This window comes from Hordeum vulgare, chromosome 7H (genome assembly GCF_904849725.1).
Source record: "Hordeum vulgare subsp. vulgare chromosome 7H, MorexV3_pseudomolecules_assembly, whole genome shotgun sequence".
Lineage (NCBI taxonomy): Eukaryota > Viridiplantae > Streptophyta > Magnoliopsida > Poales > Poaceae > Hordeum > Hordeum vulgare.
The window spans coordinates 391,724,196-391,739,476 of record NC_058524.1 but is presented as its reverse complement, the minus strand read 5'-3'; positions in this window follow the sequence as shown (position 1 = coordinate 391,739,476).

The following is a 15,281-nucleotide window of genomic DNA, read 5'->3' as shown; positions in this document are numbered from 1 at the left end:
TCTAACGTTTGCATACAACAGGGTGTAAACCAGATTTACACACACAAAACATTTAGGTTGACTCGACGAGCCTAGCATGTATAGACATGGCCTCGGAATACGAGAGACAGGAAGGTCGAATATGAGTCATATGGATGATACGATCAGCATGGAGATGCTCACCATTGATGACTAGTCTGTCTCACGTGATGATCGGAAACGGGCTAGTCGATCTGGATCATGTATCACTTGGATGACTAGACAGATGTCTACTTAAGTGGGAGTTCAGTATATAATTTTATTAGATGAACCTAATTATCATGAATTTAGTCCAAAATGTCTTTACAAATATTGTTGATCCAATGGCCAACGCACATGTCAACTTCAATTTCAACGTGTTACTAGAGAAAACCAAGCCGAATGACGATGGTAGCAATTATGCGAACTTGGCTCGTAACTTAAAGCTCATCCTCACTTCTTCCAAGAAGGCATATGTCCTTGATGCACCGCTAGGTGACCCTCCCATTCTCGCAGCATCCCAGGACGTTATGAACGTCTGCCAGTCTCGTAGTGATGACTACTCTCTGGTTCACTGCAGCATGCTTTACAGTTTCGAACCGGGGCTACAAATGTTTTTTGAGCAACATGGAGCATATGACATGTTCCAAGAGCTGAAACTGGTTTCCCAAGCTCATGCCCGGGTCGAGAGATATGAGGTCTCTGACAAGTTCTTCACATGTAAGATGGAGGAAAATAGTTTTGTCAGTGAGCACATACTTAGAATGTCTGGGTTGCACAACCGCTTAACTCAGCTAGGAGTTGAACTTCCGGATGACACGGTCATTGAAAGAATCCTCCAGTCGCTTCCACCTAGCTATGAGGGCTTTGTGATGAACTAGAATATGCAAGGGATGGAGAAGACCATTCCCGAGTTGTATTCAATGTTGAAATCTGTGGAGGTGGAAATCAAGAAAGAACATCAAGTGTTGATGGTGAATAAGACCACCAGTTTCCAAAAGTCAAGGGTAAAAAGAACTTCGAGAAGGACGAGAAAGTAGTTTCCGGGAAGAAGCCAAAGAAAGGACACAAGCCTGAGACAGACTGCTATTATTGCAAGGGGACCGGTCACTGGAAGCGGAACTGCCCCAAGTACTTAACGGATAAGAAGGTCGGAAACGTCAAAGGTATATATGATATATATGTTATTGATGTGTACCTTACTAGCGCTCGTAGTAGCTCCTGGTATTTGATACCGGTGCCGGTGGTCGTTACTCCTGGCGGGATCTAGACTGGCCCCACATATCAATACCAGTCTTTTCTACGCACTTTGTCCTCACTCATGCGCACCCGGGATCAACTTCCCGGTCGGTCACCATCCTAGAACTACTCCAAGGCAAGCACGCTTAACCTGAGAGTTCTAGTCGAATGGGCTCCCGGAAAAGAAGGAATTCCTTATTGATATAAGTAGTCTATCATCCCTAATAAGCCAACCTATCACATACACCACCACTCAGAGGAACCGACGTCCTCGTCGGGCCACGGGAGCGTTCCCTCTTGGTACAAACGTCTGTGCTTCTAGTCCAGTGCAGGTACCATGCCGTCTGCCACTATGGGTCACAAACGTCATGAACAACATGACCGCACACGTGTCCGCAAACATCCGTTTAACCGCGAGGGTCAGCTCTGATACCAGCTTGTAATGCCCCGGACACACCCGCCGGTGGTCGTTACTCCTGGCAGGATCTAGACTGGCCCCACATATTAATACTAGTCTTTTCTGCGCACTTTGTCCTCACTCATGCGCACCCAGGATCAACTTCCCGGTCGGTCACCCATCCTAGAACTACTCCAAGCCAAGCATGCTTAACTTGGGAGTTCTGTTCGAATGGGCTCCCGGAAAAGAAAGAATTCCTTATTGATATGAGTAGTCTATCATCCCTAATAAGCCAGGCTATCACAGGTTCCAAGGTCGATGTGATCGCCATCAGCACGCTACCTCTACATCTACCTTCGGGATTAGTTTTAAACCTTAATAATTGTTATTTACTACCAGTTTTGAGCATCAACATTGTATCAGGATCTTGCTTGATGCGAGATGGCTACTCATTTAAATCTGAGAATAATGGTTGTTCCATTTATATGAGTGATATGTTTTATGGTCATGCCCCGCTAGTCAATGGTTTATTCTTGATGAATCTCGAACGTGATGTTACACATATTCATAGCGTGAGTACCAAAAGATGTAAGGTTGATAATGATAGTCCCACATACTTGTGGCAATGCCGCCTTGGTCATATCGATGTCAAGCGCATGAAGAAACTGCATACAGATGGACTTTTGGAGTCTCTCAATTTTGAATCATTTCACACATGCAAATAGTGCCTCATGGGCAAGATGACCAAGACTCCTTTCTCCGAAACAATTGAAATAATATTGGAAATAATACATACCGACGTATGTGGTCCAATGAGCGTTGAGGCTCGCGGTGGCTATCGTAATGTTCTCACCCTCACAAATGACTTAAGCAGATATGGGTATGTCTACTTAATGAAACACAAGTCTGAAACCTTTGAAAGGTTCAAGGAATTTACGAGTGAGGTAGAGAATCAACATCACAAGAAAATAAAGTTCCTACGATCTGATTGTGGAGGAGAATATTTGAGTCACGAGTTCGGCACACACTTAAGAAAATGTGGAATTGTTTCACAACTCACGCCTAGCACACCGCAGCGTAACGGTGTGTCTCAACGTTGTAATTGCACTTTATTGGATATGGTGCAATCTATGATGCCTCTTACTGATTTACCGCTATCATTTTGGGGATATGCATTGGAAACTTCCGCATTCACTTTAAATAGGGCACCGTCTAAATCCGTTGAGACGACATCGTTTGAATTATGGTTTGGCAAGAAACCTAAGATGTTGTTTCTGAAAGTTTGGGGATGTGATGCTTATGTGAAGAAACTTCAACCTGAGAAGCTTGAACCCTAAGCGGAAAAATGCGTCGTCATAAGTTACAATAAGGAAACTATTGGGTATACCTTCTATCTTAGATCCGAAGCCAAAATCTTTGTTGCCAAGAACGAATCCTTTCGAGAGAAAGAGTTTCTCTCGAAAGAAGTAAGTGGGAGGAAAGTAGAAATTGATGAGGTAATCGTACATCCCCTCGAACCAGAGAGTAGTGCAACACAAGAAAATGTTTCTCAGGTGCCCGCACTGGCTAGAGAAGAAGTTAATAATGATGATCATGAAACTTTAGATCAAGTTGCTACAGAACCTCTAAGGTCCGCAAGGACACGTTGCGCACTAGAGTGGTACGGCAACCATGTCATGGAAATCATATTGTTGGACAACAGTGAACCTTCGAACTATGAAAAAGCGGTGGCGGGCCCGGATTCCAACAAATGGCTTGAAGCCATGAAATACGAGATAGGATCCATGTATGAGAACAAAGTATGGACTTTGGTGGACTTGCCCGTTTATCGGCGAGCCATAGAAAATAAATGGATCTTAAAGAATAAGACTGATGTGGATGGTAATGTGACCATCTATAAGGCTCGACTTGTCGCTAAGGGTTATCGACAAGTTCAAGGAATTGACTATGATAAGACTTTCTCACCCGTAGCGATGCTGAAGTCGGTCTGAATCATGTTAGCAGTTGCCACATTTTATGATTATGAAATCTGGCAAATGGACGTCAAAACGACATTCCTGAAAGGCTTTCTTAAGGAAGAATTGTATATGATAGAGTCGGAAGGTTTTGTTGATCCTAATAATGCTAACAAGGTATGCAAGCTCCAGCGCTCCATCTATGGTTGGTGCAAGCATCTCGGAGTTGGAACATTCGCTTTGATGAGATGATCAAAGCGTTTGGGTTTGTACACACTTATGGAGAATCCTGTATTTACAAGAAAGTGAGTGGGAGCTCTGTAGCATTTCTCATATTATATGTGGATGACATATTGTTGATGGGAAATGATATAGAAATTTTGGAAAGCATGAAGGCCTATTTGAATAAGAGTTTTTCAATGAAGGACCATGGAGAAGCTGCCTACATATTAGGCATCAAGATCTATAGAGATAGATCAAGACATCTGATAGGTCTTTCACAAAGCACATACCTTGACCAGATATTGAAGAAGTTCAATATGGATAAGGCCAAGAAGGGGTTCTTGCCTGTATTACAAGGTGTGAGGTTGAGCACAACTGAACGACCGACCACGCCAGAAGATAGAGAAAAGATGAGTATCGTCCCCTATGCTTCAGCCATAGGCTCTATCATGTATGCCATGCTGTGTACCACACATGATGTGAACCTTACCATAAGTTTGGTAGGGAGGTACCAAAGTGATCCAGGACTGGATCACTAGACAACGGTCAAGAATATCGTGAAGTACCTAAAAAGGACTAAAGATATGTTTCTCGTTTATGGAGGTGCCGAAGAGCTCGTCGTAAAGGGTTACGTTAATGCTAGCTTCGACACAGATCTGGATGACTCCAAGTCACAAACCGGATACATGTATATTTTGAATGGTGGGGAAGTCAGCTGCTACAGTTACAAACAAAGCGTCGTGGCGGCATCTACATGTGAAGCGGAGTACATAGATGCTTCGGAAGTAGCACATGAAGGAGTGTGGATGAAGGAGTTCGTCACCGACCTAGGAGTGATTCCGAGTGCGTCGGGCCCAACGACTCTCTTTTGTGACAACACTGGTGCTATTGCCATTGCCAAGGAGCCCAGGTTTCACAAGAAGACCAAGCACATCAAGGGCCGCTTCAACTCCATTTCTGGATACATCCTGGATGGAGATATAGATACTTGTATAGTACATACAAATATGAATGTCGCAGATCCGTTGACTAAACCTCTTCCACGAGCGAAACATGATCAGCACCAGAACTCTAAGGGTGTTCGATTCATCACAGTATAACTAGATTATTGACCCTAGTGCAAGTGGGAGACTGTTGAAAATATGCTTTCGAGACAATAATAAAGTGGTTATTATTATATTTCTTAGTTCATGATAATTGTCTATTATTCATGCTATAATTGTATTAACCGGAAACCGTAATACATGTGTGAATACATAGACCACAATGTGTCCCTAGTGAACCTCTAGTTGGCTGGCTCGTTGATCAATAGATGGTCAAAGTTTCCTGATCATGGACATTGGATGTCATTGATAATGGGATCACATCATTAGGAGAATGATGTGATGGACAAGACCCAATCCTAAGCATAGCACAAGATCGTGTAGTTCGTCTGCTAAAGCTCTTCTAATGTCAAGTATCATCTCCTTAGACCATGAGATTGTGCAACTCTCGGATACCGTAGGAGTGCTTTGGGTGTATCAAACGTCACAACGTAACTGGGTGATTATAAAGGTGCACTACAGGTATCTCTGAAAGTGTCTGTTGGGTTGGTACGAATCGAGGCTGGTATTTGTCACTCCGTGTAACAGAGAGGTATCTTTGGTCCCACTCGGTAATGCATCATCATAATGAGCTCAATGTGACTAAGGAGTTAGGCACGAGATTATGTATTACGGAACGAATAAAGAGACTTTCCGATAACGAGATTGAACAAGGTATGGGGATACCGACGATCGAATATCGGGCAAGCGTCATACCGGTAGACAAAGGGAATTGCATACGGGATTGATTGAATCCTCGACATCATGGTTCATCCGATAAGATCATCATGGAACATGTGCGAGACAACATGGATATCCAGACCCCGCTGTTGGTTATTGACCGGAGACGTGTCTCGGTCATGTTTGCATGGTTCCCGAACCCGTAGGGTCTACACACTTAAGGTTCGATGACGCTAGAGTTGTAATGGGAATATTATGTGGATACTGAAGGTTCTTCGGAGTCCCGGTTGAGATACCAGACATCACGAGGAGTTCCGGAATGGTCCTGAGGGAAAGATTCATATATAGGAAGTGGAGATTTGATCGCTGCAAACGTTTCAGTAATCATTGGTATTGTACCGGGACCACGGGAAGGGTTCCGGGGGTCCACCGGAATGGGCCACCATCCCCGAAGGGCTACGTGGGCAAAAAGTGGATGGGAACCAGCCCCTAGGTGGGCTGTTGCGCCACCCACCTTGTCCCAAGGCGCACAAGAGGGCAAGGGAGGGCTAACCATAGGCGTGGGGGCTGCCTTGGGTGGCAAGCCACCCTAGGGCGCCGCAGCCGCCTCCTCTTGGGTCGCCGCCCCTCCCATCTAAGGGTTGTAGCACCAGTTAGGGAAACCCTAGGGGTTGCACACCCTCCTCCTCCTCGCCCTATATATATGTGAGGGATTGGGGCTTGTAGACACACAAGTTTCATCCTCCCTCGGTGCAGCCCTACCTCTCCTCCTCCTCGTCCTACGTAGCGCTTGGCGAAGCCCTGCCGGAGTACAACGCAGCTCCACCGTCACCAGGCCGTCATGCTGCCGGAGTTCTCCCTCAACTTGTCCTCTCTCCTTGCTGGATCAAGGTGAAGGATACGTCATCATGTTGCACGTGTGTTGAACGCGGAAGCGCTGTTGTTCGACGCTTAGATCGGAATCTTCCATGATCTGAGTCGCTACGAGTACGACTCCACCAACCGTGTTCGTACTAACGCTTCCTCTTAGCAATCTTAAAAGCTACGAAGATACCCTACAACCTTTATCATTGTTGGTTTCTCCTAGATAGATCATTTTATGACGTAGGAATTTTTTTGAAATACTACTACATTCCCTACAGAGCTTGGAGGTAGGGTTCTCAAGGGTAGGTGTCATCCCTTTCCTGGAAGTTTGTGGAGCCCTCACAACATAAGAATTGGCATACTCCTTTCTCACGGTTTTTTGACTGTGACCCTTTCCTTCTGTTCGTGAGGAACGTTTTCCTCAGGAATGAAATCAACATCCTCCTCATCTTAGTTCAGCTTCTTCCTAGACCTGGTAGCTGCCTTGGGCATAGAATGAAAGCTTGGAGTACCTAGATCAGAAACAATCTTCTTAGGACTAGTGGTTGACTCCACTTCCATGCTGTGTTCTCTATAATCATTCTGGCTATCTTCACACCCTGACACGTTGAAAATACGACAATAAAATAAGCTGACCCTATGAATAGTTATAGAAGAGCATCAATGGATGAGCATCGAAAAACATAGAGACTTCTAAAAAATTTTAACTCAAAATTTTAGTCTTAAGTATCACCTTTGTATGTTTTGGTTCCGCCAAGATGAAATATCAGAACCTTTGAGACCGACCTTCTTCTTAACAAATACTTGGCCACACTTTTCGGTAGCACCAAAAAGTGAGACTCGGTCTCACCAAGATGGTTCTCAAAATCCCTAATACTTGAATCGGTGACACCGACCTAGTTCAACTTGGTGACTCCCAGAAACAAAAAGCGGAGACCTGACCCTAAAATATTCCATTCATCTATAGTATGGGATTTGTTTGTGGTTGGAGTCATAGAAAACTGTGGCAAGATGAAGGGCAAAAACTCATGTGCAAGAATCAGAACAATGATCATAGGACGGGGCGGAACTTTACCCTAATTCGGCGAAGTTCTACTACGGTGACGGTGGCAGTGGGTATTGCCGACGACCTTGATGGAATTCATTGGCGATGATGCGCTAGACACGAGATGGAAGTCCGTATACAAGGGCGACGGCAGCACAAGGGTACAAAGAACCGATGAGATGAAGTAATTTTCAGTCCTAGATCTGCTAAGTATATATACCCTATAGTTGTGGGTGATATTGGTTTCAAATTATTAGTGCCACCGAGTTTCATAACTATTAGGTGACATAGAAACTCGGGAAGGCCGAGATTTATGAATTGGTGGTACCTAGGTTCTTAAAACCAGATCAACCCTAGTGATTCGATGGGACCGAGATTTTGTAGTTGGTCACACTGAGTGGCACATGGGAGGTTTTGGAAGTTAGCTCTTGTCGACAAGGAACTCCGAGTGCTGCTCACACGGTGTGTCCCAAAAGTGCTTGCTCAAATTTGTGATGTAGCATGAATATAATTTGGGAAGAGAAATCATTGATAGCTAGATAGGGGTACTTAGGCATTATTGTATATCCAATTGTCCAAATAAAAGGAAAAGACAAATAAAAACAATTGGATATCCTCGAACGAGAAAAAAAATATGCATACCAACATTCTCACGTAGTAATATGTCAAATAAAACATCGAAGCCATGAACAACCCCTCTAGTATCTATCAAGCATGTTGGCGATGACAAAGTCATCTATATATGAGTATACTAACTTAGGAGCCAAGCAAAAATACTTGACCATAATTTATACTCAGCGTTTAAGCACGAGTGGGGTTGTCACTTTTACATAAAGCTTTCAATGTGTTCACGCCTTAAAAGATATGTTTTAACTTCTGTCTTAGAGTAAAGATCCCGGTTGATGTGACATCCCCCCTAAGAGGGATAAACTAACCTTGATTTTTCTCATAGACGACTTCATGTAGGTGTAGTAGTGGTGGATGCTCATTGTTGATGAAGGTCATCCTCAGTTAGGAGCAATCCTTGTTGTTTCTTACTCTTCTCATCTACGTGGGTTAGTCTCATACACAAGGAACAAATACAAAGTCTATGGACATGGAATGAAGTACATATGAGATGATGTCCATTGATAGATAAATTACCTTGTCCCTTGCTTACCTTTGAGGTAATGTGTGACTCCTTGAACTAATGCATAAGGTTGGAGTTGATTGCAAATAGTTCTTTCCAAAATGAATATAAGTGAATTTCACTGCAAGAGTCACCCCTCCAGAATTTCTCTAGTTCTTCTTCTTAGGGACCCACATAAACATGATGGGGATACTTGGATTTGAGGTTGCACTTGATGAAGTAGAGATAGTGGTGGCCATTGGAATCCACTTGACCATGGCTTGGGACTCTTCTTCAAATGAGTCAATCTCCTCTCGAAGCTTGTCCTTGCCCTTGAGCTTGTGCTCTTGTGGTGGAAGGTCATCTTGAGAATTTATTCCCTTGGGGAGAGTAGGATCATACTTCTCCTGTTGGGGAACAAACTTTGGGTCAGGGTATTGACGTTCTTCCCATTTAACTCCATTTGCATTGAAGTAGCCAATTCCTTGTTTGTTCTGATGTCCTCCTTGCTTGCGTACAATCTCCACGAATTTTTACTTCCGGCAACACTCTTGAAGACACCTCACTATATAATCCCTTGGAATAAATCATTTTCTTTCTTAAGTGTAACTTGGCTAAGAGAATCATTAGTGGAATCAAGAGAGCTACAAGCAACAACATCATTAGTTTTAGCATTAGTGTTGTTGTTACTAGATGAAGAAACTTTCTTGCCTTTGTTACTAGTATGCTTAGGTTTAACTTGTGGAACAAAAGTAGACAAGGGTAATCATTTAGATAGATAAAAAGAAATCTTCTTCCGAAGATCATCATTGACTGCTTTCAAATATCATGCTCTTGCTATTAAAGTCAAACTACTCAGGATGTGATACCTTTGGGCCTTTAGCCATGAAGCAGTTTTGAATCCCTTCATTTGGTGAATCAAATATGTCATAGGAGTTGGAGGATACGAGTGCAAAACCGGCAACACCTTCATCATGACTATAGTCGGAGTTGGAGTGGTAGCTTTTCTCGGATTGGTTGTCCAACTCAGAGCCAGATACCATTCACCAACATGATATTCTCTACTGAAATTCAGAAATTTGCCGTCTGCCACGGTGGATGGCAAAGGGGGGAACCACGGACGGCAAAGGCTTTGCCGTCGATCAGCATACGGCAAACTAGACGGTAAAAAAATCCGGTGAAGAGGTTCTTTGCCGTCTGCTTTTGTAAAGCGGACGGCAAAGAATCTTTGCCATGAGGGGGTAGACGGCAAATTAACTGGGACGGCATATACTGCAACGGCCCCGTTAAGTGTTAACGGCAGGCCTCCTCTCTTTGTCGTCTGCCATCCCCCCCTTTGCCATGTGGGGGCAGACGGCAAAGAGAGGAGAGAGAGGGGGTTGATTCACCCCTTTGCCGTCTGCCCACCCCCTTTGCCATGTGGGGGCAAATGGCAAAGAGGGGAGAGAGAGGGGGCAGATTCCCCCCTTTGTCGTCTACCTACACCCCTTTTCCATGTGGGGGCAGACGACAAAGAGGAGAGAGAGGGGGCAGATTCCCCCCTTTGCCGTCTGCCATCCCCCCTTTGCCATGTGGGGGCAGACGGCAAAGGGGGGAACCAGCCCCTTTTTAATTTATTTTTTATTATATCCAGCATTTTTAACAATAATTAGGATATATATATATATATATATATATATATATATTTGACATAATTAAATTTCTTTCCGTACTCATAAACATATGAAAATAACTCTCATCCATAGTGCATACATATTATGCAACTTGCATCCGTACCAAACCATATATTACACGAGTTTCATCCACATGCATACAAAGTTTCATATATACCCATATACTACAATAGTTTCAATACAAGCAATGGTACAAGAAATCATATTCAAGCATTCCATTAATATAATCCAAGCTTCCCGTGAAGTGAAGGTAATCTGCAAAATGACAAATAAGAAAGTTAGAAGAATAATACTAGATGAAGAAGTGTATATATAGGTTATTTCGGAGAGAAATTAGCTAAGTATAGACCATTTAGGAGCTAACTAAGCTAATTATGTCATTTAGGTTGAACCCTAGCTAACTATAGGTCGTTTGGTAGCTAACTTGGGTAAAATAGGTCATTCCGGAGCAAAGTATGCTTATTAAGCCATTTTGGATCTAGCTAGGCTAATTATAGGCCATTTAATACCTAAGTTAGGGGGAATAGGTCATCTTGCAGCTACGTAAGCCTTATTATGTCATTTAGGAGAGAACTTAGCTAACTATAGGTCATTTTTTTATTAAATAGGTCATTTTGGAGCTAACTAAGCTAATTATGTCATTTTGTAGGATAATTAGCCAATTTAGCCTTTCTTGGATGAGTCTAAGCTACGTAGAAGAAGAGAAAGAGAAGAAGTAAAAGAAGGAGGAGGAGGAGGAGAAGGAGAAGGAAGAGGAGAAGAAGAAGAAGAAAAGCAGAAGGAGAAGGAGAAGGAGGAAGAAGGAGGAAGACGAAGGAGAAGGAGGAGCTCCTTCTCCTTCTTCTCCTCCTTCTTCTCCTTCTTATTATCCTCCTCCTTCCCCTTCTTCTTCTTCTCTTCTTCTTCTTCTTCCTTCCTTTCATTTTTACTCTTTCTTCTCCTCTTGTCCCCTTCTTCGGGCTAAATTGGCTAAGAATGCCTTTTTGGAGCTAATTATGTCATTTCGAGGATAATTAGCTAAGTATAGGTCATGTTTTATTAAATAGACCATTTAGGAGCTAACTAAGCTAATTATGTCATCTAGGTGGAACCCTAGCTAACTATAGGTCGTTTCGGAGCTAACTTGGGTAAAATAGGTCATTTCAGAGAAAACTATGTTTATTAAGCCATTTTGGATCTAGCTAGGCTAATTATAGGCCATTTAATACCCAAGTTAGGGGGAATAGGTCATCTTGCAGCTACGTAAGCCTTATTATGTCATTTAGGAGAGAACTTAGCTAAATGTAGGTCATGTTTTATTAAATAGGTCATTTTGGAGCTAACTAAGCTAATTATGTCATTTCATAGGACAATTAGCGAATTTAGCCTTTCTTGGATGAGTCTAAGCTACGTAGAAGAAGAGAAAGAGAAGAAGAAGTAAAAGAAGGAGGAGGAGGAGGAGGAGGAGGAGAAGGAGAAGGAAGAGGAGAAGAACAAGAAAAGAAGAAGGAGAAGGAGATGGAGGAAGAAGGAGGAAGAAGAAGGAGAAGGAAGAGCTCCTTCTCCTTCTTCTCCTTCTTCTTATCCTCCTCCTTCTCCTTCTTCTTGTTCTCCTCTTCTTCTTCTTCCTTCCTTTCATTTTTCCTCTTTCTTCTCATCTTGTCCCCTTCTTTGGGCTAAATTGGCTAAGAATGCCTTTTTGGAGATAATTATGTCATTTCGAGGATAATTAGCTAAGTATAGGTAATGTTTTATTAAATAGACCATTTAGGAGCTAACTAAGCTAATTATGTCATCTAGGTGGAACCCTAGCTAACTATACGTCGTTTCGGAGCTAACTTGGGTAAAATAGGTCATTCCGGAGCAAACTATGCTTATTAAGCCATTTTGGATCTAGCTCGGCTAATTATAGGCCATTTAATACCTAAGTTAGGGGGAATAAGTCATCTTGCAGCTACGTAAGTCTTATTATGTCATTTAGGAGAGAACTTAGCTAACTGTAGGTCATTTTTTATTAAATAGGTCATTTTGGAGCTAACTAAGCTAATTATGTCATTTCGTAGGATAATTAGCTAATTTAGCCTTTCTTGGATGAGTCTTAGCTACGTAGAAGAAGAGAAAGAGAAGAAGAAGTAAAAGAAGGAGGAGGAGGAGAAGGAGAAGGAAGAGGAGAAGAAGAAGAAAAGAAGAAGGAGAAGGAGAAGGAGGAAGAAGGAGGAAGAAGAAGGAGAAGGAGGAGCTCCTTCTCCTTCTTCTCCTCCTCCTTCTCCTTCTTCTTATCCTCCTCCCTCTCCTTCTTCTTCTTCTTCTTCCTTCCTTTCATTTTTCCTCTTTCTTCTCCTCTTGTCCCCTTCTTCGGGCTAAATTGGCTTAGAATGCTTTTTGGAGCTAATTATGTCATTTCGAGGATAATTAGCTAAGTATAGGTCATGTTTTATTAAATAGACCATTTAGGAGCTAACGAAGCTAATTATGTCATCTAGGTGGAACCCTAGCTAACTATACGTCGTTTCAGAGGTAACTTGGGTAAAATAGGTCATTCCAGAGCAAACTATGCTTATTAAGCCATTTTGGATCTAGCTAGGCTAATTATATGCCATTTAATACCTAAGTTAGGGGAATAGGTCATCTTGCAGCTACGTAAGCCTTATTATGTCATTTAGGAGAGAACTTAGCTAACTATAGGTCATTTTTTATTAAATAGGTCATTTTGGAGCTAACTAAGCTAATTACGTCATTTTGTAGGATAATTAGCCAATTTAGCCTTTCTTGGAGCTAACTAAGCTAATTATGTCATTTAGATGGAAGTCTAGTTATTTTTTATGAAAACACTAGAAATAACATACAATTATCGTCATCACAGCGGTGAAGCACGGTGGCTCTGGCTTGTTTCACCTGGAGAAGGCTCGACTGTAGAAGGGTCGTGCGATGCGTTTCGGGAGATATTCTGCACCAAACATCGTTTGCAATGTGTAGTTAGCATGAGGACACTCTTAAGATCACTGCACTGAAATGAAACTCACCGTCCCCGCCACGTTAATGACTGGAATCGGCGGAGGGACTTGGCCGTTCTTCTTGCACATAGACTGTACATTTGGTTTCGACAAGTCAAACTTTTTATTTATTAATGAAACGGACATTCAAATGCAAGATTTGAAATAACATGAAGAAGAAACTTACCACGAAGTGCTCGTATATGGCCCTGTTAGACGCATCATTCCGTGCCCTCTCCGCCTCCACCAATGCAGTCGTCCTCTCCTCCAGCTCCGTAATTTCCTTATCCTTCTCCGCCATAGCCGCCTGCATTGCCTCTCTCTCTTTCTGAATAGCAGCCTACAACACAACTCATTGTTAGCAATGTAATCATATTGGTTCCAACGCACAACATCATGTGGAAAGATAGTTGAGTCCATTAAACTAACCTCGATGGCGAGCTCGACTGGCCGTGGACGACGTGTTATCTCCGAACAAGAGCTCGTTTGGCGTGCCTTTATCTGCCGGAGAGTGCTAGGACAACGTATAAGGCCGTCTCCAATGGCGATCGAGCCATGGGGCCTCCCGTTGCCAGCTATCATCACCAGCTCTGGATCAATAGGCCCCTCGCTCGGGTTAAAGTCCTCCCGTTTCCTCGGCTTCCCGTGATCTCTGTACTTCACGAGCTTGTGGTGGGAGGAGATGTTGGTGAAGTTTTCCGGATGCTCGAGTTCAGACTCAGAGAATGCCTTGACCTTCTTGTACGAGGCAGTATGGGCCATCGCATACAGGTCGTACATCTGTGGCGCCTCCGTCTTATTGTGACGCACCTAAAAGAGAGAGAGAGAGAGGAAAATTGTATTAGTAAAGGGCTCAAGATAGTATTAAGAATGAATTGGATGAGGCATGAAGCAAATCACATACCCAGTGCTCGCCAAATTGGATTAAGTTGACACTCCCTTGATTGTGTGGCACGCCAATCATTTTGCCACGCCTCTCCTTGGCGTTGTTGTGGCTGGCCTCCCATGTTTCGGAGCACCACTGATCCACCAAGGCCTCCCAACAATCCATCTTATCCACACACCATCTCGGGGGCACCTAAGTTAATAAAGAGAAATTTCTCATAGGGCATGTATCTTCTCATAGGGCATCTTAAGTACACGGAGGATTTTCTCTGACTGGTACAGGTTTGTAGGAAGTACATGGCCTTTGGGTAGAAAGCGTCCAAATATCGTCATCATCGCGTCGTAGCATTCTCTGCCTAGGTTGAATTGACCCTTCAGAGCCATTACTTGTGCGATGGCATCCAGCTGACAAAGCTCAGTCTGCTCGTGGAGAGGACGTTTTGAAGACTCCAACATTTCATAGAAGGCCTTTGCAGATTCCTCCATATCATCGTCCGAATCCCGAGCATCATCAAATTCTTGCACCATGTCTTCAATCCCGGTACCATGCTCGTCGGTGCGACGACGGATCACCTCAGCTCTGGCACGTTGGTCAGACTCACCATGAAAAGTCCACACCGTATAATTAGGCGTAAAATCCCACTTCTCCAGGTGTTTACCCATTTCAAACTTTGTCTTCTTTTTCCAATTGTCGTAGTTGGGATAGGGGCACCATGTTTTTTGTTGGCCATTTGCAAATGCGGCTCTCACAAACTCCCTGGTTTTTGTTAACCATTCATGCACTACAAGAAAAATGCTCAATTATGACCAAAAATAATGACGGTGGTTTAATTGGTCATTGATCCATGACCAAAATTCCAAAATTAGTCATGGCAAGTCTAAGAGGGTCCAAAGCCCATAATGTTATGACCTTTTGTGTCCATTAGGTCTTGATACTATTTGCATAAATTGGTCATTAAGGCCCTGTTTGGTAACAAAGTAGTAAAATAACTAAAGTATTAAAAACTGCAGTAATTTTACCTGTAGTTAGAAAATACCATGTTTTTAATATAACAACATTTTATACAGTATTCACAATGCAGAGAACCTGTTTGGTTACCCCACATATTGTTGTAAAATTTACCAGCTAGCCGTTGATGGTGCATGAATTTGTAGCTAGCT